At 54.2% G+C, this 22510-nt stretch overlaps 1 protein-coding gene across 18 annotated transcripts in view; it reads right to left on the bottom strand.

Moving 5' to 3' along the window:
• EML1 (EMAP like 1) overlaps positions 1 to 22510 on the bottom strand; it is a 185047-nt gene that overhangs the window by 107664 nt on the left and 54873 nt on the right. For 2 of the 18 annotated variants that reach the window (XM_089322049.1, XM_070065392.2), the window contains one exon: positions 21599 to 21805. The exons of the other annotated variants lie outside the window; for them this stretch is intronic. The gene's annotated coding sequence lies outside the window, so the exon portion shown is untranslated. Of the gene's footprint in view, positions 1 to 21598; positions 21806 to 22510 lie in introns of those variants that run through there. 18 annotated transcript variants of the gene reach the window in all.

Raw genomic sequence — 22510 nt, 5'->3', positions numbered from 1 at the left:
TGCTCCGGGCCAGGCCGAGCGCCCCCCACCACACCTTCCCCACCTGCTGGCGATGCACGGGCTGCAGCTTACTTCACTGCAGCTACTCAGAGGTGCGCTGCACTTCCGTCGTCGGGAGCTGAACTCCAGCAGAACACAGCTGCATGCTGCACCTGCCCTGTCCTTATCGGATGTTAAGATACACTGTTGTATGTAAGTTATAACTTACACAGCTTATAAGATACAACTTATATAAGCTGTACTTAGGAATTAGATGGCTCATACGGAGTACATTGGGTTCCTGTTTAAACAATGACTCCGTCACTCTACAATGTTCCTGTCACTCTGGCCTGGTAGTTTGTATCTCTGACTATGCACAGGACTAGCTTTCTAAGAATTGGCTTCGCCGCAATTAGGATGCAGAACACAGGTGCTGAGGTGCCAAGAAGTGGACTCCTCTTCCTCTTCCTCCTCTCCCTTCGAGCCACCGTGTGCAGAGCACTGACAGCTGACAGCAGGAGCCAAGCCAGGTGGATGCGCACGCCCCGAAACTCCCCCAACACGCAGCCTCCTCCAACCCCCAAGCTCCTCCAACACACAACGGAGAGGAACCAGGTTTCTTAGGATGCACTGACCATAGTGAGAGCAACACACCACTCGCTCTCAGGCGTCACCAAAGCAAGAAGAGAAAAGTAACTGCACTGACACCTGTCCGCATCCCCCGAAACACACATGCACAGGTAGAGTAAAAAGCGTCACATATTTAAAAACAGATCAACGTTCACAGGCCCCCAGCAGAGCGATGACACCCTGTGACCCCTGCCACCCAGCTCCTTGCACGCTCTTGGTTTCAGGCAGTAGCTCCCTCCCACTCAGGTCCCTCCCCGGGCCTAGGCCATGGAGAAGGGCTTGGAAGAGACAGCCTGGGCTGTGAGCACGGTGCCTGTGTGTCGCGAGTGCAGAGCCAGGAGTCGTTCTCACTGGTTGCCCTTTTCTTTGTCTACATTGTGTCAGGCCACATCTAAGTACTGTTCGATGCACTGTGATCCTCTCCTTTCCCTCTGCCCGCCTCTGCAGATGTCAAGCTTGCAGGCCTCCTTCCTCTCCGACCTGCCGACCTGCCTGATGCCTCTCTCGAGCCCTGGGAGACCCCCGGGAAGCCCGTGCCCTCAGCTCACATGATCTCATACACCCAGCCTCAGCCGTGACCCACACCGATGACTGTAGCTGGAATCTCCTGCCCAGAGCCCTCTCCACCTCCAGGCCTGACTCCACTCTGACATCCTCACCTGTGTGTGTGTGTGTGTGTGTGTGTCCAGGAAGTTGCCTCTAATCCACTCGCCTCAACGAGTGACCACCATGCAGCTGGTCATTAACCCGCACGTGCTGGAGCATCCTTGACCTATTCCCTACATCCCATCCTCAACGTCAAATCAGTCATCAGATCCTGCCAAGTCTAAATATCTGCATGTGGGGCCGGCGCTGTGGTGTAGTGGGTAAAGCCACCGCCTGCAATGATGGCATCTTGTATGGGCACTGGATGGCATCCCAGCTGCTCCACTTCTGATCCAGCTCCCTGCTAATGGCCTGGGAAAGCAGCAGAGGACGGCCCAAGTGTTTGTGCTCCTTGTTACCCAGGTGGGAGACCCAGAAGAAGCTCCTGGCTCCTGGCTTCAGCCTGGCCCAGCCCTGACTGTTGTGACCACCTGGGGAGTGAACCGGTGGATGGAAGATCTCCCCCTCTCTCTGTCTTTCCCTCTCTCTCTGTAATTCTTCCAAATAAATAAAAAAAAAACTTCAAGTAAATAAACAAATAAACAACAAGCACGTGTATGGGGTGGGCACCTGGCACAGCAGTTAAGATGCTCCCATCCCATATCAGAGGGCCTGGGTTCAAGGCCCGGCTCCACTTCAGATTCCAGCTTCCTGCGAATGCACACCTGGGGAACAGCAGGCCATGGCTCAAGTTCCTGGGTCCCTGCCAACTACATGGGAAACCTGGGAGAGGTTTCCCAGATCCTGGCTTCAGCCTGGCCGGATTCTGAATATTGTAGGCATTTGGGTAGTCAATCAGAGGATGGGATCTCTCTCTCTCTCTCTCTGCCTTTCAAATAAATAAATTAATCAATTTAAAAAATACTCATGGGGCCAGCGTTGCGGCAGAGCCACTAAAGTCGGCATCCCATACGGGTGCCGGTTTGTGTCCCAGCTGCTCCACTTCTGATCCAGCTCCCTGCTGATGGCCTGGGAAAGGCAGCAAAGGATGGCCCAAGTGCTTGGACCCCTGCTACCCTCACGGGAGATCTTGAAGAAGCTTCTGGCTCCTGGCTTTGGATTGGGCCAGCCTGGCCATTGCAATCATCCTGGGAGTGAATCAGCAGATGGAAGATCTCTCTCTCTCCCTCTCTGTAACTCTTGCAAATAAATCTTAAAAAAAAAAAAAAAAAAAAAAACAAACAAACAAACAAACAAAAAAAAAACACCCGCACATTTAGATGATTAAGTGCCTTCCGAGTATCCACAGCTCCATCGCTGCACCTCCTTGGTCATTTGCTTCCTGAGCCCTGCATCAGCCTCTGGGGTTTACGTGTGACAATCCCGTCAGTGCCCTTCCCAGTCCTGCTGCCCACACCAGTGCGATCTTTGCAAAGCAAACACGACTGTCCCGCCCCTGCTCAGGCGCTGTGCGGACTCCAGTGCCCTTGCACCTGGCCCGTGTCTTTCCCCAGCCCCGGCTGGTCTGCCGCCCCCGCCAGCTCCTGCACCACAGTCTCCCCAGCACCACGCTCTCTCCTGCCCCCAAGCCTTTCCCCGGCCACGCCCTCTTCATGGAACACTTCCCTCTGCTTTGCCTGGCTTACTTCTACTCGCACCAAGCTCATCTCGTGCCAGTTCCTCCAAGAAACACCTCTCACCACCAGCGCAGCGAGCTGGGCAGGGGCCTCTCTGCCTACCACGGTCACAGTGTCCACTTCCTTGGCCCCTCCTCCGCTAGAAATCAGGAACGGGGCTCTTGTTTGTGGTGTCCCCAGCCCCTGCACACCACATGGCACCAAGTCCTCCAGAAGGTGCCACAGGAGTCACTGTTCCTAAGACTCAACAGCAGTGGTTCCACATTTCCATCCCGTAGACCCCTGAGAGTCCACAACACCTGCAGGAGGGCCCTGAGGTCAAAACCTTTGTGTAGCGCACGAAGATATTTCCTCTGTCACTACATTCGTCGGCGTGGGTGGTGCAGACACCACAGTAGGAAACATGGCAGGCGCCGTGGTGCCAATCAAGGTGGTGGCACCAAGTGTGCACGCTCCCCCCGCCCCCAGTGTGAGGCCCAAGGTCAGGGGAGGATGCCTCTGGGCTGTAGAGCGGATCTATCCTACTGAACCTCAGCCCCGAGCACACGTCACGTTGTAAGGCATTTGCCGGGCACCGAGCACTCGGAAGCAGAGCGCTGTGGGATCGAGTTGTGCGCTTCCTCTCAGCAAACGTCACTTCCACGCAAAGGAACGGGTGATGGACAAACTCCGGGTGTTCAGGCCTGAAATCTCCCCATCATTTTCTCAAGACTCAGTGAAGTGAGCCTGCAGCATCAAGGGTTGGCTGCCAATGATAAGACTTGAGCTTTCTAAAAATAAATAGAAATATAAAAGTTTCGAAACCTGTCAGTCTCTGTGAACTGGACAGCTTCCTGGTACTGCAAGGCTTTCCTGAAGATACTGCTGGTGATACCAGCCCACGCGATTTCTGATACTGTACAAAGAAATGATCACACGTGGAAGTAACAGGAACCAGTGCTTCTCAAACCGACCACATCACAAAACCACGCACAGCACAAGAGCTGCTCAGGTGCAAGTCCTGAGAACTGCTGCCCCACAGTGCCGAAGTGAAGCGCAGGAAAGACCTGTGTCTACCACCACGAACCTGTCTCCACCACCACACACCCATCTCCACTACCACACACACCTGTCTCCACCACCACACACACCCGTCTCCACCACCACACACCCGTCTCCACCACCACACACCCGTCTCCACCACACACCTGTCTCCATCACCACGCGTGTGTCTCCACCACCACGTGTCTGTCTCCATCACCACGTGCTTGTCTCCACCACCACAACCTGTCTCCACCACACACACCTGTCTCCACCACCACACACCCGTCTCCACCACCATGTGTCTGTCTCTACCACCACAACCTGTCTCCACCACACACACCTGTCTCCACCACCACACACCTGTCTCCACCACACACCTGTCTCCATCACCATGCTCTCCTTCCCCCATGGCAGCACCAGCCACGTGTCCAGCAGTTAGAAACATATCTTGTGCTTGCAGCTGAGAGCTGGGCCTTCCCCCCTTTAAATGGAACAAGCAACTTCCAAAGCTGGGCAACCTGAGAGGCAACACAGATCAGGAGAGAACGTGTGCACCAGGAGGCCCAAGAACTGAGCTCTGGCTGTCCCTGGCCCCAGGATCGCCAGGTGAGCAAGGCGTCCACACAGCCTCAGAGACCCCAGCATCTGCTCGTACAGCACGAGGAGCACCTGTCTGCTTATAAACAGGCTGCTGTTGTGGGGATCAAACGCAACGTGAGTGGAAGCCAGTCCAGTCTGATCTCTCTGACTACAGCTGCATCCTGGACTAAACACCTCAGGCTTCACCTGGAGCACCTGCTGTCAGTAATAATCCTCCCAAAGGAAGAAGCACAGCCAAAGTCCAGAGAGCCAGCGTGGGAATGAGAGATAAAGCGGAAGGGCTAGAATGGGGAGAAGCCAGCCAGCGGCTGAAGCAGGGGCGTGGCTGTCCCCAGTAGTGTCCTGCTGGAAGAACTCACTCCCAGGCATGTCCACAAGCCACCTGCTGCCCAACTGCACCTCCCGGAGGGGCCCTTTCTATCCTCTAAGCGAATGGGAAATGCTCATCCCGTAAGTGCCTCTTCCACGGAGTCCATGCCTCGTCACCGACGTGATTTACCTTTCAAATCCTAAAGAAAAACGAGAATTATTACAAACACCCTAAACATCCTCTTCGCTTTCAAAACCCAGCGAAGAGTAACTCAGAAATTTTCCCGTTGACCACGGGTGTCGCTCTGCTAACTCCAGCCCTGCCATCCAATCAGAATCCTCCTTTCAGACCACAGAACGTTGCACAAAGAGCTGCTGAAACTCGGCCGTCGAATATAAATATCTATTCATCCCCACGTTAGCAAAGAAAACAAGCAGAGGCCATTGTCTGTGGGAGAAACATAGATCAACAGCAATTTAGTCTAAAATAAATCAGTGCTAATCATGACACAACAAGGGAGCCATCGCTTCTGCAGTGCACGGCACACAGCTCCCGGAGACAAAGCCCCACTGATCTCAGTTTTAGCTCAGGAGGAAAGTCAGGCTCAGGCCTGAGTGATGGGTGCCACAGGAAGGTTCTGGAATCCAACAAACCACAGGGCACACTGGCCGTGCCACTCCCCAGCCACGGGTGCTGGAGCAAGAAGGTTGGCCTCTCTGAGAGGAAGCGGCCCACATGGAAAGCTGAGGAAGTCGCCACCCCCCAGGGGCCACCCCCACGAGTAAAGGGAACAGACGAGCACGCGTCCAGCCTTGTGGGGGCAGCAGCCCTTACTGTGGCATCCTGCACTGAGGTCCGCGCGTGGCGGGGAAGGGACGTCTTCCTGGCTCCTTACCAGCTGGTGCACGTGGGGTAGGATTCGCCAGACTGAGAGGGGCCTTAATGGGCTCAGACGAGCCAGGGTGCAGCTCTGTGAAATCGGTTTAAGCCGGGAACAGTGCTATGGTGCCGTGGGTTAAGCCACCACGTGTGACGCCCGCATCCCATACTGGTGCCCGCTGCTGTGCTTCCAGTCCAGCTCCCTGCTAATGCCCAAGCATTTGGGACCCTCCTGCCACCCAGGGAGACCTGGATGGAGTTCTAGGTTCCAGGTGTTGGCTTGGTCCAGCCCTGGCTGTTGTAGCCATTTGGGGAGTGAACCAGCAGATGGACGATATCACCTCTCTCTCTCTCTCTCTCTCTCTCTCTCTCTTTCATATTCTTACTCTCACTCTGCCTTTCGAACAAATAACTAAATCTTCTTTTAAAAAAAAAAGAAAGAAATTGATTTAGCTGGTATTTTAACACAATCCATTCTCTCTCTCTCTTTTTTTTGGGGGGGGGGGACAGGCAGAGTGGACAGGGAGAGAGAGAGACAGAGAGAAAGGTCTTCCTTTTCTGTTGGTTCACCTCCCAGTGGCCACTGCGGCCAGTGTGCTGTGGCCAGCACACTGTGCTGATCCGAAGCCAGGAGCCAGGTGCTTCTCCTAGTCTCCCACGGGGTGCAGGACCCAAGGACTTAGGCCATCCTCCACTGCACTCCTGGGCCACAGCAGAGAGCTGGACAAGAAGAGGAGCAACCGGGACAGAATCCGGCACCCCAACTGGGACCAGAACCCGGTGTGCCGGAGCCGCAGGCAGAGGATTAGCCTAGTGAGCCACGGCGCCGGCCAACACAATCCATTCTTTAAGTTTTTCGACCTATCAATTTGGATTGTTGTCTTTCAATATCTCTTTTTAAAAAATATTTCTTTACTTATTTTAAATATTTTTAAAGGTTTATTTTATTATTTGAAAGGCAGAATTACAGGGAGAGAGGGAGATAGAGAGATAGAGATCTTTTATGCACTGGTTTACTCCCCCAAATGGCCACAGAAGCTGGGGCTGGACCAGACCAAAGCTAACAGCCTGGACTCCATCCAGGTCTCCCACAGGGTGTCAGGGGCCCAAGTACTCCAACCATCCTCTGCTGCTTTCCCAGGAGCATTAGCAGGGAGCTGGATCGGAAGTGGAGCAGCAGGGACTGGAAACAGTGCTGTGATGTGGCGTGCTGGTGCCCCAAGTGGCAGCTTCACCCGCTGCACCACAACACAGGCCCCTCAGTGTCTGTTTTAAGGTTCAGAACTTCAGTTTGACATCTTTTTAGGTCCTTTGCAGCTCCAAGTTTCCATGAAGATTACAACAGCTGGCGCCGTGGCTCACTAGGCTAATCCTCCACCTTGCGGCGCTGGCACACCAGGTTCTAGTCCCAGTCAGGGCGACGGATTCTGTCCCGGTTGCCCCTCTTCCAGGCCAGCTCTCTACTGTGGACAGGGAGGGCAGTGGAGGATGGCCCAAGTCCTTGGGCCCTGCACGCCATGGGAGACCAGGATAAGTACCTGGCTCCTGCCATAGGATCAGCGCAGTGCGCTGGCCGCAGCGGCCATTGGAGGGTGAACCAACAGCATAAGGAAGACCTTTCTATCTCTCTCTTTCACTGTCCACTCTGCCTGTCAAAAAAAAAAAGATTACAACAGTTCTCTGGGGCCAGCGCTGTGGCGTAAGAGGTTAATCCTCTATCTGCAGTGCCGGCATCCCACATGGGCGCCGGTTCTAGTCCCAGCTGCACCACTTCTGATCCAGCTCTCTGCTGTGGCCTGGGAAAGCAGTAGAAGATGGCCCGAGTCCTTGGGCCCCTGCACCCACGTGAGAGACCCAAAGGAAGCTCCCAGCTCCTGGTTTTGGATCGGCGCAGCTCCGGCCGTTGCAGCCATTTGGGGAGGGAACCAGTGGACAGAAAACCTTTTCTCTGTCTCTCCCTCTCACTGTCTGTAACTCCACCTCTCAAATAAATAAATAAAACCTTTTATTAAAAAAAATACAACAGTTCTCCCCCCTTTCATTTCTCAGTGTTTGCGGAAAGGCCATGTGAACTGGGAAGTTACGGTAACACCAAACAAAGCTGAAGGACACAGCTGTAGCAAACACATGCTCTCCACCGCGCATTCTGGGTGTGGGCTGGAAACCTGCAGAGCCTGGGGGCTGCCAGCCCCTGACTGCTAGAAACAGGCCCAGCCAGGCGGGGTCCCTAGGTGGCAGCAGCAACCTCGTGGCAGGTGAGAAAGGGACTCCGGGGTCAGGGTCTCCACAGCACACATACGTGTTCCTTTGTCTGAACCGGGCCTGAATTCCACGTTGGCAATGAAGTCACTGGTGAGCCCCTTCTGGCTCTGGCTAGCGACGAGCTGCACACTTCCCAGTCCTCTTACGTCTCCACCGTTCTCAGCGGGTGAAGATGGCGATCGCTGTCGGTCTCGGGGACCCCGCAGATTACCTTTCCCACAGCCAAAACCAGTACGTACGTGTGTGTGCTAAAGCATTCAGAATTCTGCCTTGAAGACAATCTTTAAAAAAACAAATATATGGGACCAGCGCTATGGTGCAACAGGTTAACCTGCTGCCTGTGACGCCAGCATCCCGTGTGGGCACTGGTTGGAGTCCCAGCTGCTCTACTTACAATCAGCTCCTTGCTAATAGCCTGGGAAAAGCAGCAGAAGGTGGCTCAAGTGCTTGGGCCCCTGCACCCACATGGGAGACCTGGAAGAAGCTCCTGGCTCCTGGTTTTGGCCTGGCTCAGCCTTGGCCATTGCAGCCATCTGGGGAGTGAACCAGTGGATAGGAGACCTCTCTCTCTCTTTTTCTCTCTCTCATTTTCATATAAATAAATATATCTGAAATAATTAAAAACAAATACAGCTAGTGAGCTGTTTATTTTTTCCCTTAAATCAAAAGCCAGTACTTCTCTTGTATGAAATTGCCCTTTGGTGCTTCCTCACTGAGAAACACAAAACTGACAGGGTTGGGATTTCAGAGCACACAAAACTGGTTCAGCCTTACCCATAATCCTTTTGCTCGGCATAACAAGATTAATCATCTTTCCCCAAGAAAGGTAGCCGACTCCTGGGCCAGGCAGGGAGCTCCACTTCGAACGGCGGCACCCAATTCATCCAGCCCTAAGGAGAAAGCCGCGGAGCTGGCGGTGTGGGGAGCAGGTCCTGCAGCAGAGTAGACTCGGGGTCTGTTGGTCCACAGCCCTCTGCTTGTTAGCAAGCATCAGAAAAGGGAACCAGCAGCCTCAGAAACACTGTGCCTGCTCACTTGCCTTTAAAACCAGCTGAGAATGTCTGGCTAAAGAAAAGGGAATTCTAACAAAGCCCTTGGTAACTGAGACTGCAGGCACTGCCAATTCTAAACAAACCACTCCGGGCGCCTGGCTTCCAAGGTTTGCATTACTTCCTGGACCCCCGAAACTTCCAGCAACCCCACAGAGCAGGCTGCACCCCTCTCCCCACCCCCACCCGCTTCCAAAACCACCCCTAAATCTTGACACTCTGGGTCCCTTCGGAATGAAGGAAACCTTTGAGGCGGACAAATTGCAGGGCGGACGGTGCAGGGCGGGACGAGGGACAATGCGTGCCAGGAGGTGCATTATGCGGCCCCAGAGGGTCACAGAGAGGTCTCCGGCTGGGAGGAGCCCTCACAGACCCCTTCGTGCCACGGGTGGCGCCCGGGCCAGATGGGGTGAAGCCAGCAGGTCAGCCACAGAGCAGCATCCACGCACTTTCAGACTTGGTCAGAAAATGTGCGTTTAGCCAACTGCCTTTCTCCATGCATATCCAGCTGCTCCAGTGTCACAGCCTTGTGAATGCCCTTGGCCAGGCACACAGATGCTGTGGACGATGACTAAGGGGCCAGGGATGTCACAGCTGCCAAGGCACTCTGGTGACGCCGGCGAGCCTGAACCACCAAAGCCACAACCAACGCGTCTCTCCGCGCAGACTGCAGCAAAGGTTCACGCTTGGTCTATTAGGCTGGACAAGGCGCAGTTCTCAAAGACGAGCCCACGCGAGAGACGTTCCTCTGGAGCGTGTCAGCTAAGAGGGCAGAGTGAGTGGAGTCGAGCACACACACCAATGCTCCAGGCCTCAACAGACCACACATCCTTGTGTGACCGGGATCCAGTGAGACCGTCACCCAGTGACATCGCAGCCATCGTACGTAAGGGCACTCTGATGGTGCAGCAGCAGCAAGACCACCGAGGGCGCCTTCTCAGAATGCAACCCTGCTAAGTGAGGCGTGAGTGCGGTGGGTTAGCCAGGTGAGACAGGGGGGATCCCAGCACAGGCGCGTGCATGGGGAGGTGGAGGAGGACCTGGGATCTACTTTACCGCGGGATCAGACGGCTTTTAAACATTGACAGTAACTACAAATACACATGGGTACAGCCCGATGTTTTGATCACGCACACAATGCAAATGTCAGACTTCTTTCTAAAGACTGACAACAACTGTAGGTATTTATGGGCACAACGTGATGTTCTGATACACGCACACCACGCGACCTGAGTCTATCAAGCTAATTAACACATGCATCACCCCGCGGTTTCTGTACTGAGAGCATTAAAGGTCTTTCTGCTTTGTGATTTTGCGATACGCTGTGCGTGATCCTGATGCAGTCATCAGAGTTCTGCAGTGCACGGGGCCAGCCAGGCTGAGCCACCGAACAGCAAGGGTCGGGGCCTTCCCGGGAGGCTGAGGTGCAAGGAGGAGGAACGAGTCGTCCACTTCATTTGGACTGGGTTCTGGAGACACGGTGGGTCCTAGGAGGTAGAAATGAGGTCGGAATTGGCAATTCTGAGGGCCTCTGAAGGCAGGAGAACAGGAAATGTATGTGGGTCAGAATGCACAGGTTTAGAAAAGCTGCCTTGCCGGTGCCGCGGCTCACTAGGCTAATCCTCCACCTTGCGGCACCGGCACACCGGGTTCTAGTCCCGGTCGCGGCGCTGGATTCTGTCCTGGTTGCCCCTCTTCCAGGCCAGCTCTCTGCTGTGGCCAGGGAGTGCAGTGGAGGATGGCCCAAGTACTTGGGCCCTGCACCCCATGGGAGACCAGGAGAAGCACCTGGCTCCTGCCATCGGATCAGCGCAGTGCGCCGGCCGCAGCGCGCTGGCTACGGCAGCCATTGGAGGGTGAACCAACGGCAAAGGAAGACCTTTCTCTCTGTCTCTCTCTCACTGTCCATTCTGCCTTTAAAAAAAAAAAAAAAAAAAAAAAAAAAGCTGCCTTTACCCCGTCCCCTCATCCGTGAGAAAGGCCAGCACCAGCCCGTGCACAGAACTGTGTGAGCCTAGGATGAGACGCTGCCATGGAACTATTCACCAGAGGCAGTGAGCAGACCCAGCGTCACTGTCACTCCTCCCAAGAAGAGCACCAGGCCTTGCTGGCGGCTGACACACAGATCCCTGTTGAACAAGGCAAGCAAGAAGAGGAGAAACAGATTCTCTGGGAATAGACCTGGGCACAGTCCGTACGCCTGGGTCTGCGGGCACCTGGCTCATTCCAGAGGACAGTGACGGCAGCTGGGTGCCACAGCCCTACAGCTCCACCAGGGGCCCCGTTCACCCCCTGGCTGTCACCGCAGCATCAGGCGAGTGTCCACAGGTGAGGACAGAGGAGAGACCAGACCACGCAGCAGAAGCCACCCTGGGAAGCAGGTGCAGGCACAGGCCCAGTGTCGACGTCAGGTCATGTGGTCTCCAAACTCTTTGCCCAAACCCTGGGGCCTGCAACGCTTCTGAATTCAGAGTCAACCTTTAGAATGGAATGTGCCCCGCCCCCGTACTCCCAGAAGCGCCAGGACAGCCCCCCCACCCCACCCCGGGGTCACACTCTGCAGAAAAGCAGAACTTGTACATGAAGACAAGTGAACATGTTTTAATTCAAGGGTGTCCAAAGGTTTCAGGTCAGGCCACGTCGAATCAGCAAATGAGTTATTGAAAACACTCGCTTTGCAGAGCTTTCTGGATTTTAAAACTGCGGGTAAGAGACTGTGGGCCCAAGTCGGGAGCTGCTGCTCTCCAGGCATCTTGGATGAACCCTGAGCTGTGCTTGGAAGGACCCAGCAAGGAGGAGGTGCCACCAGCTTCCCAGGGTGCCCACCAGGGCGGCTGCCCCAGAGCCACACACGACTTCTGGGCACATTGGGTTCCACCTATTCTTCAGGCAAGGATGCTCTACTGCAAGTCAGCAACTGCTGCCTCTAAGATCCACATGCTGTGACCGGACAGCGAAAGGAATGGGAGAGGCTGGTGCTGTGGCTCAGTGGGTAAAGCTGTGGCCTGCAGCTCCAGCATCCCACATGGGCACCGGTTCAAGTCCCGGCTGCTCCACCTCCAGTCCAGCTCCTGCTGATGTGCCTGGAAAGCAGCAGAAGATGACCTAAGTGCTTGGGCCCCTGCACCCGCGTGGGACAACTGGCGGAGGTTCTGGCTCCTGGCTTTGTCCTGCCCCAGCCCTGGCGGTTGGAGACACTTGGAGAGTAAACCAGTGGATGAAAGACCAATCTTTCTCTCTCTCTCTTTCCCCCTCCCTCCCTCCCTCCCTCTCCCTCCCTCTCTCTCTGCCTCTCTGTAACGCTGCCTTTCAAATAAATAAATAAGTTAAAAATAAGTTTAAAAAAAAAAAAAAAAAAGACGATCAGACCTACACAGCAGCACACGTGAGACCAGTGAGTGGAAGGCGCCCCATGGAGGTCACAGAGCCTGGGCTTCGCCAGGAGAGCAGGCTGTTAGTCAGCACACGGTACCCGACCACCTGTACACGAACGTGAACTTCACTTCCCTCGCAGTTCGCTTGTGAGAATCAACTGAGAACCAGTCAGAAGGTGCTTTATAAACGGTAACATGCTAGAGTGGTCACTGCTTTACGCTAGGGTTATGTTTGTTTTTTGTTGTTTTTTTTTTAAAGATTTATTTATTTATTTGAAAGTCAGAGTTACACAGAGAGAAGAGAAGGAGAGAGAGAGAGAGAGAGAGGTCTTCCATCCACTGGTTCACTCCTCAATTGGCCGCAATGGCCGAAGCTGCACCAATCCGAAGACAGGAGCCAGGAGCTTCCTCCAGATCTCCCATGTGGGTACAGGGGCCCAAGGATTTGGGCCATCTTCTTACTGCTTTCCCAGGCCACAGCAGAGAGCTGGATTGGAAGTGGAGCAGCCGGGTCTTGAACCGGCAACTCATGGGGGATGCCAGTGCTTTAGGCCAGGGTGTTAACCCACTGCGCCACAGCGCCGGCCCCTGTTTTTTTGTTGTTTTAAAAATTTCATTTATTAGGCCAGCGCCGTGGCTCAATAGGCTAATCCTCCGCCTTGCGGTGCTGGCACACCGGGTTCTAGTCCCGGTCGGGGCGCCGGATTCTGTCCCGGTTGCCCCTCTTCCAGGCCAGCTCTCTGCTGTGGCCAGGGAGTGCAGTGGAGGATGGCCCAAGTGCTTGGGCCCTGCACCCCATGGGAGACCAGGAGAAGCACCTGGCTCCTGCCTTCGTATCAGCGTGGTGTGCCGGCCGCAGCGCGCCAGCTGTGGCTGCCATTGGAGGGTGAACCAATGGCAAAGGAAGACCTTTCTCTCTGTCTCTCTCTCTCTCTCTCTCACTGTCCACTCTGCCTGTAAAAAAAAAAAAAAAAGATTTCATTTATTTATTTGAGAAGCAGAGTTACAGAAAGAGGCAGGGAAAGAGAGAGGTCTTCCATCTGCTGCTTCACTCCCCAAATGGCTGCAACAGCTGGAGCTGGGCTGATCCGAAGCCAGGAACCAGGAGTTTCCTCTGGGTCTCCCACATGGGTGCAGGGCCCAAGGACTTGGGTCGACTTCCACTGCCTTCCCAAGCCACAGCAGAGAGCTGGAATGGAAGAGGAGCAGCTGGAACACGCACCGGTGCCCATATGAGATACCAGCACTGCAGGCAGAGGCTTAGCCTACTACACCACAGTGCCGGCCCCTGGGGTTATGTTTTAAGGTCAATAAATGAGATGAATACAGACTGTGTCAAAATTACTCTTGAAAAAAATCCCTTAAACAGTGCACAGTGGGAAGCGCCATGGTTTGCACAGATTGCACTATCTCCCCTCAAGCCCCTCCAGCACCAGCGCAGACCACTCATTGTGCCTGGTGAACAAGACAGCGTTTGGGCTGTTCAGATGCACATGGTGTCCCCCCAGCAAACGGCATCCAGACACGGGCAGTCCTCACACTGGGACTCTGCCCTACAGTGCTCAGCAGACTTCGCTACGCAGAGTGGGCTGTTGCCCCCGAGCAACCAGGCAAAGTCTGGTCACAACGAAGGGCTTTCAGCACCCAGAAGTTCGCTCTTGCCTTTCAGGATGACAAGGACAGCGTGGCCTTTGCGTCATTCTACTAGGAGGCTGTTCATCCAGTAAGCATTCGGTGAGCACACGCCGTGCCAGGTGTTGTGCAGAGCAAGACAGCCAGGGTCCCACCCTCCCGGAGCTCCGAAGCTGAGGGTGGCCCCAAAGGCTCTCCCCTGACCCAAGTCAGAAGGATGTTAGCACCAGGCACAGTGTGGGGACGCAGAGGGGAGCCCAAGTTCCCCCGGAAAGATGAGGGAGGAAGCTCCCACCCAGGAGCCCCTCAGGTGGGGTCCTGAGGGATGAGTGCCGCCCCACATGGCAGCAGGGGGGCCTGTTGCAGCAGATGGGACGAGGGAGGAGACGGAGGCCGGCTTCTCTCAGTGGTCTCTGGGGTGTGGCTGGGCATAGCTCCTGTCTCACGGCCCTGTCCACACAGGCCTCTCTGAACTCAGCTCCAGTAGCTGCTGACGGCTCCCTTCCCTTCGGACCAAGTGGAACTGTGCCTGCTGGACCAGGCCCGGCCACTACATCGACCCTGGAGACACCCCTAGCCCTGCCCAAACCTTTGCCGACAGTCCCTGATGTGAAGGTAGCGCCACTTCATTCAGTCCTCACAGGGAGAAATCAAGCCAGGCAGGAACATGCTAGGTGTTCAAGTTCACGGTCAAGTCATTCAATGGCAGAACCACACCGACCCCAGGTCTGTCTCTCAACCCCAGAAAGAAGCAACTTGGTAGCAGGGCACCAAGGCTCCAGAGAGAAACGCATGTAATCTTTTGTGCTAATTCTCGAGAATTAATTTCTCAGCTGGGACATGTGTGAGCTGTGCTGTTTATCATTTAAGCAGCTCAGCAAACGCGACGCTCCAATCAGACGTGTGCCTCGGTGAATTGTGCCAAACATGCAAAAGCAATCTTAAAAAAAAAAAAAAACTCAGAGATATTCCAAGACTCCAGGCCAGATCCTCCCTGGATCCTGGGTCCCGCATCTGGTGTTTCCTTTCTTAGACTCTCGGCTAGTCCAGAGAGAATGCGCATGATTGGTGATCGGGAGGCATGTGTCACGGAATCTCTCTAGCAAACATATGCCCCTCATCATTTTTCGAAACTGCACTAAAATTTTCCTCCACCTCCCCCAGTTCCCGAAAGAGCGTAGACACTTGCGGCCATTCTTCGCTTGTCAGAGCAGCCTTTGTTGCCGCCACGTGGGTGTCGAGGGCTGCACAGAGCGGAAGCCTGGCTTCCCAGGGTTCCGCTGTGAGTGCAGCCTTGTACTGGCTCTAGCATGGGGGAAGGTGCACATGTTTTAGTGCGTGGATCCCAGAACTCAGATCCTTAGATCGTGGACAGACTGAGCAGAGGTGCCTATGACGCACTGAGTGGGAGCCAGGAGTCTGCTGCACACGCCATCACCCCGTCCTCTGAACCTCTTAGTCAGGTGTTGTGCTGTTTGGGATTCTACAGCTTCGTGCAACTGTGATTTTTCAAAATGGTTCTAAAAGTGAAATCAGCCAGTTGCAAAAACAAAAACAAAAACAAAAAACAACAAAAAAAAAAACACTAGAGAAACCTAGAAGTGGCCACGTTCCAGACAGACAGTGGAGTGGTGGCTCCAGGGGCTGGGGAAGCGGGGGGAATGCTTAATGGGCACACGGTTCACCTGGGATGACCAAGGGATGTCCGCGGATGGACGATGGTGACGCGAGCCCAACAGTGAAGGTGTTGGGCCACAGAACTGTACGCTTAAAAATGGTTGGGACAGTACACGTTAGCTTGTGTGTGCTTCATCACAATTTTAAAAAAACATTAAATGTTTTATGGGGTCAGCGTTGTGGCATAGTGGGTAAAACCCTGCCTGCAATGCCAGCATTCCATAAGGGCACCAGTTTGAGTCCTGGCTGCTCCACTTCCAATCCAGCTCCCTGCTAATGGCCTGGGAAAGCAGCAGGGGTTGGCTCAAGTGCTTGGGCCCCTGCACCTGTGTGGGAGACCTGGAAGAAGCTCCTGGCTTCAGATGGGCTCAGCTCTGGCCATTGCAGCCATTTGGGGAGTGAACCAGTGGATGGAAGACCCTCCCCCCATAACTATGCCTTTCAAATAAATAAATCTTTTTTTTTTTTTTAATTAAAAGCTTCTGAGAAAAGCAAGAGCATAAGGAGCTGGAACAAGGCTGCTGAAGAGACTCCACTCTTCCCCAGGGCAAACGGCTCCAGAGGCTGCAGCGTACGGGGGCTGGAGGGGCTACAAGGTCAGAATCTCAAAACGCTCTACGTAGCAATCGCCCAGCAGCAATGGCATCTCATACCTCGGCTCTGAAATGACGCTTTTCTTGCAGCACAAGCAGGTCTCAAGGCCCAGAGCGGATGGAACGCCAGGCTGGCGGGGTCGTTCACAGAGGGCTTGGGGGCACCACGCGACCTGCACTAAGCTCCACCCAGGCGGGCTCCTGGGGGCACAGAACCAGGGTTGAGCGGAAAAGGATGGGGAAGGGGCGGGGCAGGGAAAGTAGGGGCCGAGGGGTGTGAGAGGCTCGCAAAGCAGCCCAGCACCTAAGAACCTCCAGCAGCCCAGGACGGCTGGGTCCAGGGCGGGAGGGGGCTGCCCTGGGGCAGGGAGGCAGGCCTGTGTCCTAGGAGCGCTGGGGAGCCCCGTGGGACCCGCACAACCCAGATAAACGAGGCTGCCGCTGCGTGTGATCTGAAGGCTTATGGTCACGCCCCAGCGGCACGCAGATCTGAATGATCCTCCCACAGGTGGGGAAACCCCGCCACCTGCTAAGACTCCTGCTCGGGTCTGTGCTCAGAGCCCTCTGCTGATCCAGCACTCACTCGTCAAACATAGCTGAGCCCTCGGTCTCAGTATGCTGTGGGCACTGGAGCCTGAGCACTTGGGCCCAAGTCCCAGCTCTGAAACCTATAAGCCAGGGGACCTCGAGCAAGTGACCTAACACTTTGGGCCTCTGTTCCCTCAACAGCAAAAGCAGAGTCGATAACAGTGCCCACGCGCGAGGGGCGTCATGAGGGCCGTGCGAGAAGGCAGGCCACTTTGAGAATATTCGCGGAAAACAATCAAAAGATAAGTTTGCTGTGGGGCAAAAAATTTGAAATCCACACAGTTTCTTCAAAACATGCATTTTCTATGATCATTCTGAAGACCCCTCATATACACGTAGGGCTTTTCATTTACCTTTGGCACCAAAATAAACCAACCTTTTAATTCTGTTTTCCACGAACTATTAGAAGCCTCCATCTACGTGGAAGACGCTCAGAGCAACAGCTGACGCAGTCCATCCCGTGAGCGTTTCTCACTCATCCCCCCTTAAATCTGCAAATGTATGGGCACGCCCACACACACATATGTACACACGTGTGCTCACACATGTGCACACACATGCACACACACATGCACACACAGCCATTGGGAGGTAAAGACATTTGAGACAAGGTCTCTATCTTCAAAAAGCACAGGCTCTGCCTGGGAAACCACCCCTCCGTGGCATAAGATCCAATCAAGTACGAGATGCAATCTGATCACACAGTTTTACATAATTAGGTTATATTAACCCGAGAAAAAGGCTGTTTCCAAGAAAGGACACACCAGGCCAGAGCTGGGCCTCCCACAGCAGGAGAGTAGGCAGTGCTACACAATTACTTTCTGATGCAGCAGTTCAGGGAAGCCATGCTCACAGGTCATCATCTTCATTGTAGCCCCTGGGCCGCCCCGGGGAGCAGCTGCCGCGGCTCACGTGCTGGGTGGGTGAGCACCACAGGTGACTGGACGGGAGAGGAAGTGTCACCACCAAGCCCCATTCCTAAGGCGCTCAACCCTTTAGGATGCCGAAATGCGCAACAGTGCCTAGCGTGAGGCAGTCCCAGCGCCCTTCAATCATTTCTCAACTAAGCACATTGTTCCAAGAAGGGTAAAATTCTTGTTATGTAACTTTCGGGGGCTAGATCTAAGTCAAATCCTTTTTACTGTTAAAAATGCTGGTTTCAGCTTCCTGCTCATGCAACATGGGAGGCAGCAGATGACAGACCAAGCGCCTGGGCTCCTGCGCCCGACTTGAGAGACCTGGCTGATGGTTCAGGCTCCCAGCCTCAGCTTGGACCATCCTGGCTGTTGTAGGCATTTGGGGAGTGAACCAGCACATGGAAGACCTCTCTCCCTCTCTCTCTCCCTCTCTCTCTCTCTCTCTCTCTCTCTCTCTCCCTCTCTCTCTCTCCCCCTCTCTCCCTCTCCCTCCCCCTCTCTCCCTCTCCCTCTCCCTCTCCCCCTCTCCCCCTCCCCCTCTCCCTCTCTCTCCCTGTTGCTCTGCCTTTCAAGCAGATGAAAATAAATAAAAAACAAATATTGCAAAAAATGCTGGTTTGGGGGCTGGTCTGTGGTGCAGCATGTTGGGCTTCTGCCTGCAGGGCCAGCATCCCATATGTGTGCTGGTTGGAGTCCCAGCTGCTCCACTTCCAATCCAGCTCCCCGCTAATGCACCTGGGAAAGCAGTGGAAGATAGCCCAAGTCCTTGGGCCCCTGCATCCACTTGGGAAACTCAGATGAAGCTCCTGGCTCTTGGCTTCAGCCTGGCCCAGCACCAGCCATGGTGGCCATTTGGGGAGTAAACCAGTGAATGCAAGATCTATCTCTCCTCACTCTGTAACTCTGCCTTTCAACTAAATAAATAATCTTAAAAAAATGCTGGTTTCCCCAAGCACTACTTCATTGTATCTATTACTTGGGCTCAAAATAATTTGTTTCAAGCCTGTTAAACAACCAAATACTTTTTTGCAAATGTTTCTTTTTAAAAAAATATATTTATTTATTTATTTGAAAGGCAGAGTTACAGAGAGGCAGAGGCAGAGAGAGAGAGGTCTTCCATCCGCTGGTTCACTTCCCAAATGTCTGCAATGGCCAGAGCTGGGTCCATCCAAAACCAGGAGCTAGGAGTTTCCTCCATGTCCCCTATGTGGGTGCAGGGACCCAAGGACATGGGCCACCTTCTACTGCTCTCCCAGGCCACAGCAGAGAACTGGATCAGGAGTGGAGCAGCTGGGTCTCAAACTAGCACCCTTATGGGATGCTGGCACTGTAGGTGGCAGCTTTACCCACTGTGCCACAGCACCAGCTCCTGCAAATATTTTTCCTCACTGATTCAAGTGAGCGGTGTCCAGCCAGAGGCATCTGTAACAAAGATACAGACCAGTTTCCACTTCCTGTCAGCCCAATCTCCCTCTCCTGCATCCGTATGTTTCTGGATTGTTCCAAGAAGGCTTCCTCATCTGAAATGTCCTGTTGTCTGAATGCCCAAGTCTACTGGCTCTTTGGTGAGTGGGAGGGTTACAAGTCATAAGCACGCATCTGGGACAGGCGTGTAGACGCACAGGTAGATAAGCAGAGTACACGTGTGATACACACTGCGTAAATACATATTGTTTCAAGTTTAGAAGGAAGCGGCGTGCGCGTTCTTGCTCTGACACTATTTAGTGACACCCGTTGCACAAGAGGCATCGCACCAGGTGTGTATGCGAGGAGCTGCTAAAAGAGTAACAAGATGGCCCGGGGCAATCCAGGCGACGTTCACCCCGAAACCTGGCACGCGAGAGGTGTTGCTGAGAGCAAGAGGAGCAAAGATGGCCACCGGGAAACCCTGCCTGGAAGGGAATGGCATCCCAGCCCACTGTGGAGCCAGGGTCAGGGAGGTCAGCAGGGTGCCCCAGGCGCGGTCACTCCCTGAGGGGTCTTGGGTGCCAAGGAGGAGGAGGAGAAGCTGAAGGCTTTGAACCAGGAGGCTGCTGTGACCACTGTCTCCGGGAGCCACCTTCCACGTCTCATTTCTCCGCAGCTGAGGCCGTGGACTCAATTCCTATCCAGCTGCTGACAGCCCCTCGTTTGTCAGCTCCTGTCCGGACGTCTCCCTGCACCTGCTGCCTGCTCAGCACCTCAGCTCAAATGCCCACAGGTCCCGCACTCCCGACACGCCCAGAGCACGCCCATCACTTCCTCTCCCCGTCCTAACCCACGTCCAGGGGATGGTACCCCTGCACCCACCACAGGCATGAACCACCACTGCTCTGAAAATCTGACCAAATCCCTCCCTTGCCTCAATCTCCCCCCGCACCCTCCCCTCCTTATCATGGCCCCGTATCTCTCCCAGTCTCACACAGGTCACTCTTTTCTGTCCCACATACCCTCTTTCCATTCCCAAAATCTTCCTCCCGCCTCTAGGCTTCCTTGGAGCTGCCCAGGTGTGGAATGCCCTTCCTGGCCCTCACCTCGTGTGCCAGCATCCTGTAGACTGTAGATGCCACCTGCCCAGGAAATGGTGGACAAAGGGCACACGCTGCACCTGCAGTTCCTACCACTGTCCCTTATGCTGTCATCAAGTGACGGTGACAATGGTGACGCCTGGCTCCCTGGGGGCAAAGTGGGATTCCTGGAGACTAGCCCCCACTGATCTGCATGTGGCTGAGACCCCCGGAGCAGCGCGGCCATGAGCAATAGGGGACTCTCACTCCAGTGCTCACTCAGCGTGCAAAGGAAGGGACTGAAGGGGTCTGGGGCTGGAGGCGGAATAATCGGCTGGGGCTGATGTTCAAGCCAAACCTGACCCTGGACAGGCATGGCTGAGGGACAGACAACCCAACTGTGCCAATCAGACCGCTTCAATCGGATCACTGGGCCAGCAGAGATGTGAGGCGAGGAAAGGACAGCCTAACACGGTGGCCAGGAAATCTAAGGTTCCCAGCCAGGGGGGCTCGCTCTCAACCTATCACAGTCCTGCGCACACTGTAGGGGTTCCCTAGAAACCGGTCATTTGCCAAAAGGACTCCAAGGCCTCTTGCAAGACAGAAAAGCTCTGCTAGAGGGCTTTTTCTGTACAGTAAACTGAAGAGGCGACGTTGTCGCTCCTACTGACACCCGGGGCAGTGCCAGCCCGGATCCACGTTAAAACAAATGTGCTGGGGCATAGCGGGTTAAACCGCTGTCTGCAACACCAGCACCCCATATGGGTACCGGTTCGTGTCCTGGATGCTCCACTTCCAATCCATCTCCTTGCTAATGTGCCTGGGAAATCAGCAGAAGGTGGCCCAAGTCCTTGAGTCCTGCACCCACATGGGAGACCCAGAAGAATCTGGCTCCTGACTTTGGATCTGCCCAGTCCCAACCATTTCAGCCATTTGGGGAGCAAACCAGCAGATGAAAGACCTCTCTCTCTCTCTCTTGCTCTCTCTCTCTCTCTCTCTGCCTCTGCCTCTCCCTCTCTGTAACCCTGCCTTTCAAATAAATAAATAAATGTTTTTAAAAAGAACTTACAGGAAGGCTTTCCTCTAAGTGTTTTCTGGGATATTTATAAAATGTGTTAACAACAAACAAAAACAAAAACAAGACAAACGTGCTGCTTTCTGCGGAAAACTCCAGTCTGAGTCAAACACGCAGCGGGAAGCACTGGCAGCCGGGATGGCGGCACGGTTGCATCAGCAACAATCACAGATCACTGACAGCTCCCAGCACACGCCCGTGCCTAACTTTTTATTACCAGTGTTTCTGCAGGCACCAAAAGCATTTTGCTAATATTAAAAATCCTCTATTAATAAGGGAGGATTTTAAAGACACATGATAACCATCTTTCCCAGGGAGAATTTTCCAGGTGCACAAGGACACTCAGGTTCAGCCCAGGAAGAGCTGTCCTCGCTGGTGGGAGCCGAGCTTTCAGGCACAGTTTCCAGCGTGGCCCACGGGGAAGGCTTCCCTGCCACAGATGAGCGGCCACGCCGGAAGCAAACATGCTGTTTTCCTTTCCTTAGCCACCCTCCAGCCAAGTGGGACATCTGGTTTTAAGGGAATGTACAAAAAGGATTCCGCGACCTCAGAAATGAAGCAGCAGCAATGGACGCTTCAGTTTTTAAGCAGAGTTCTGTGAATCTTCCACCCAGATGCTTGGGTTTGTTTGTAACGTCATAAACGCTTGTGGTCCGGCTAGAAAATAAATGCCAGGTGGGCGGAGCAGCAAGCAGACCTGGTAGAGATTCTCCCCGGGCGAGCCTGGTGCTGACTGCACACTTTTCCGTGAGGGCATTCTCTTCTGATTCCACCGACAGAGCGGCTGTCAGGGCTCTGTCACCACGTGAGAATGCAGAGGGGGTTCACACTGCTGAGCTCAGATTCTCTTCACGAGGGTCGCTCCACCCACTCTTAAATCCAGCCATTTGCCAACTTGAAAATTCTACCATAGTTATAGTTCAGAGAAATCATCAGGATTACGGTGTCAATGGATGGATGTTTAAGATTATATTAGAGCCAGTGCTATGGCATAGTGGGTAAAGCCACCGCCTGTGGTGCTGACATCCCATATGGGTGCCAGTTTGAGATATGCTGCTCTGTTTCTCATCCAGCTCTCTGCTACGGCCTGGAAAAGCAGTAGGAGATGGCTCAAGTCCTTGGGCCCCTGCACCCACATGGGAGACCCGGAAGAAACTCCAGGGTCCTGGCTTCAGATCAGCCCAGCTCCCACCATAAAGGCCATTTGGGGAGTG

Source organism: Oryctolagus cuniculus, chromosome 20, assembly GCF_051225735.1.
Source record: "Oryctolagus cuniculus isolate XC-2025 breed Fujian yellow rabbit chromosome 20, ASM5122573v1, whole genome shotgun sequence".
Taxonomy (NCBI): domain Eukaryota; kingdom Metazoa; phylum Chordata; class Mammalia; order Lagomorpha; family Leporidae; genus Oryctolagus; species Oryctolagus cuniculus.
The sequence above is the reverse complement of the archived record's forward strand: the minus strand, read 5'-3'. Positions and strand labels throughout refer to the sequence as shown.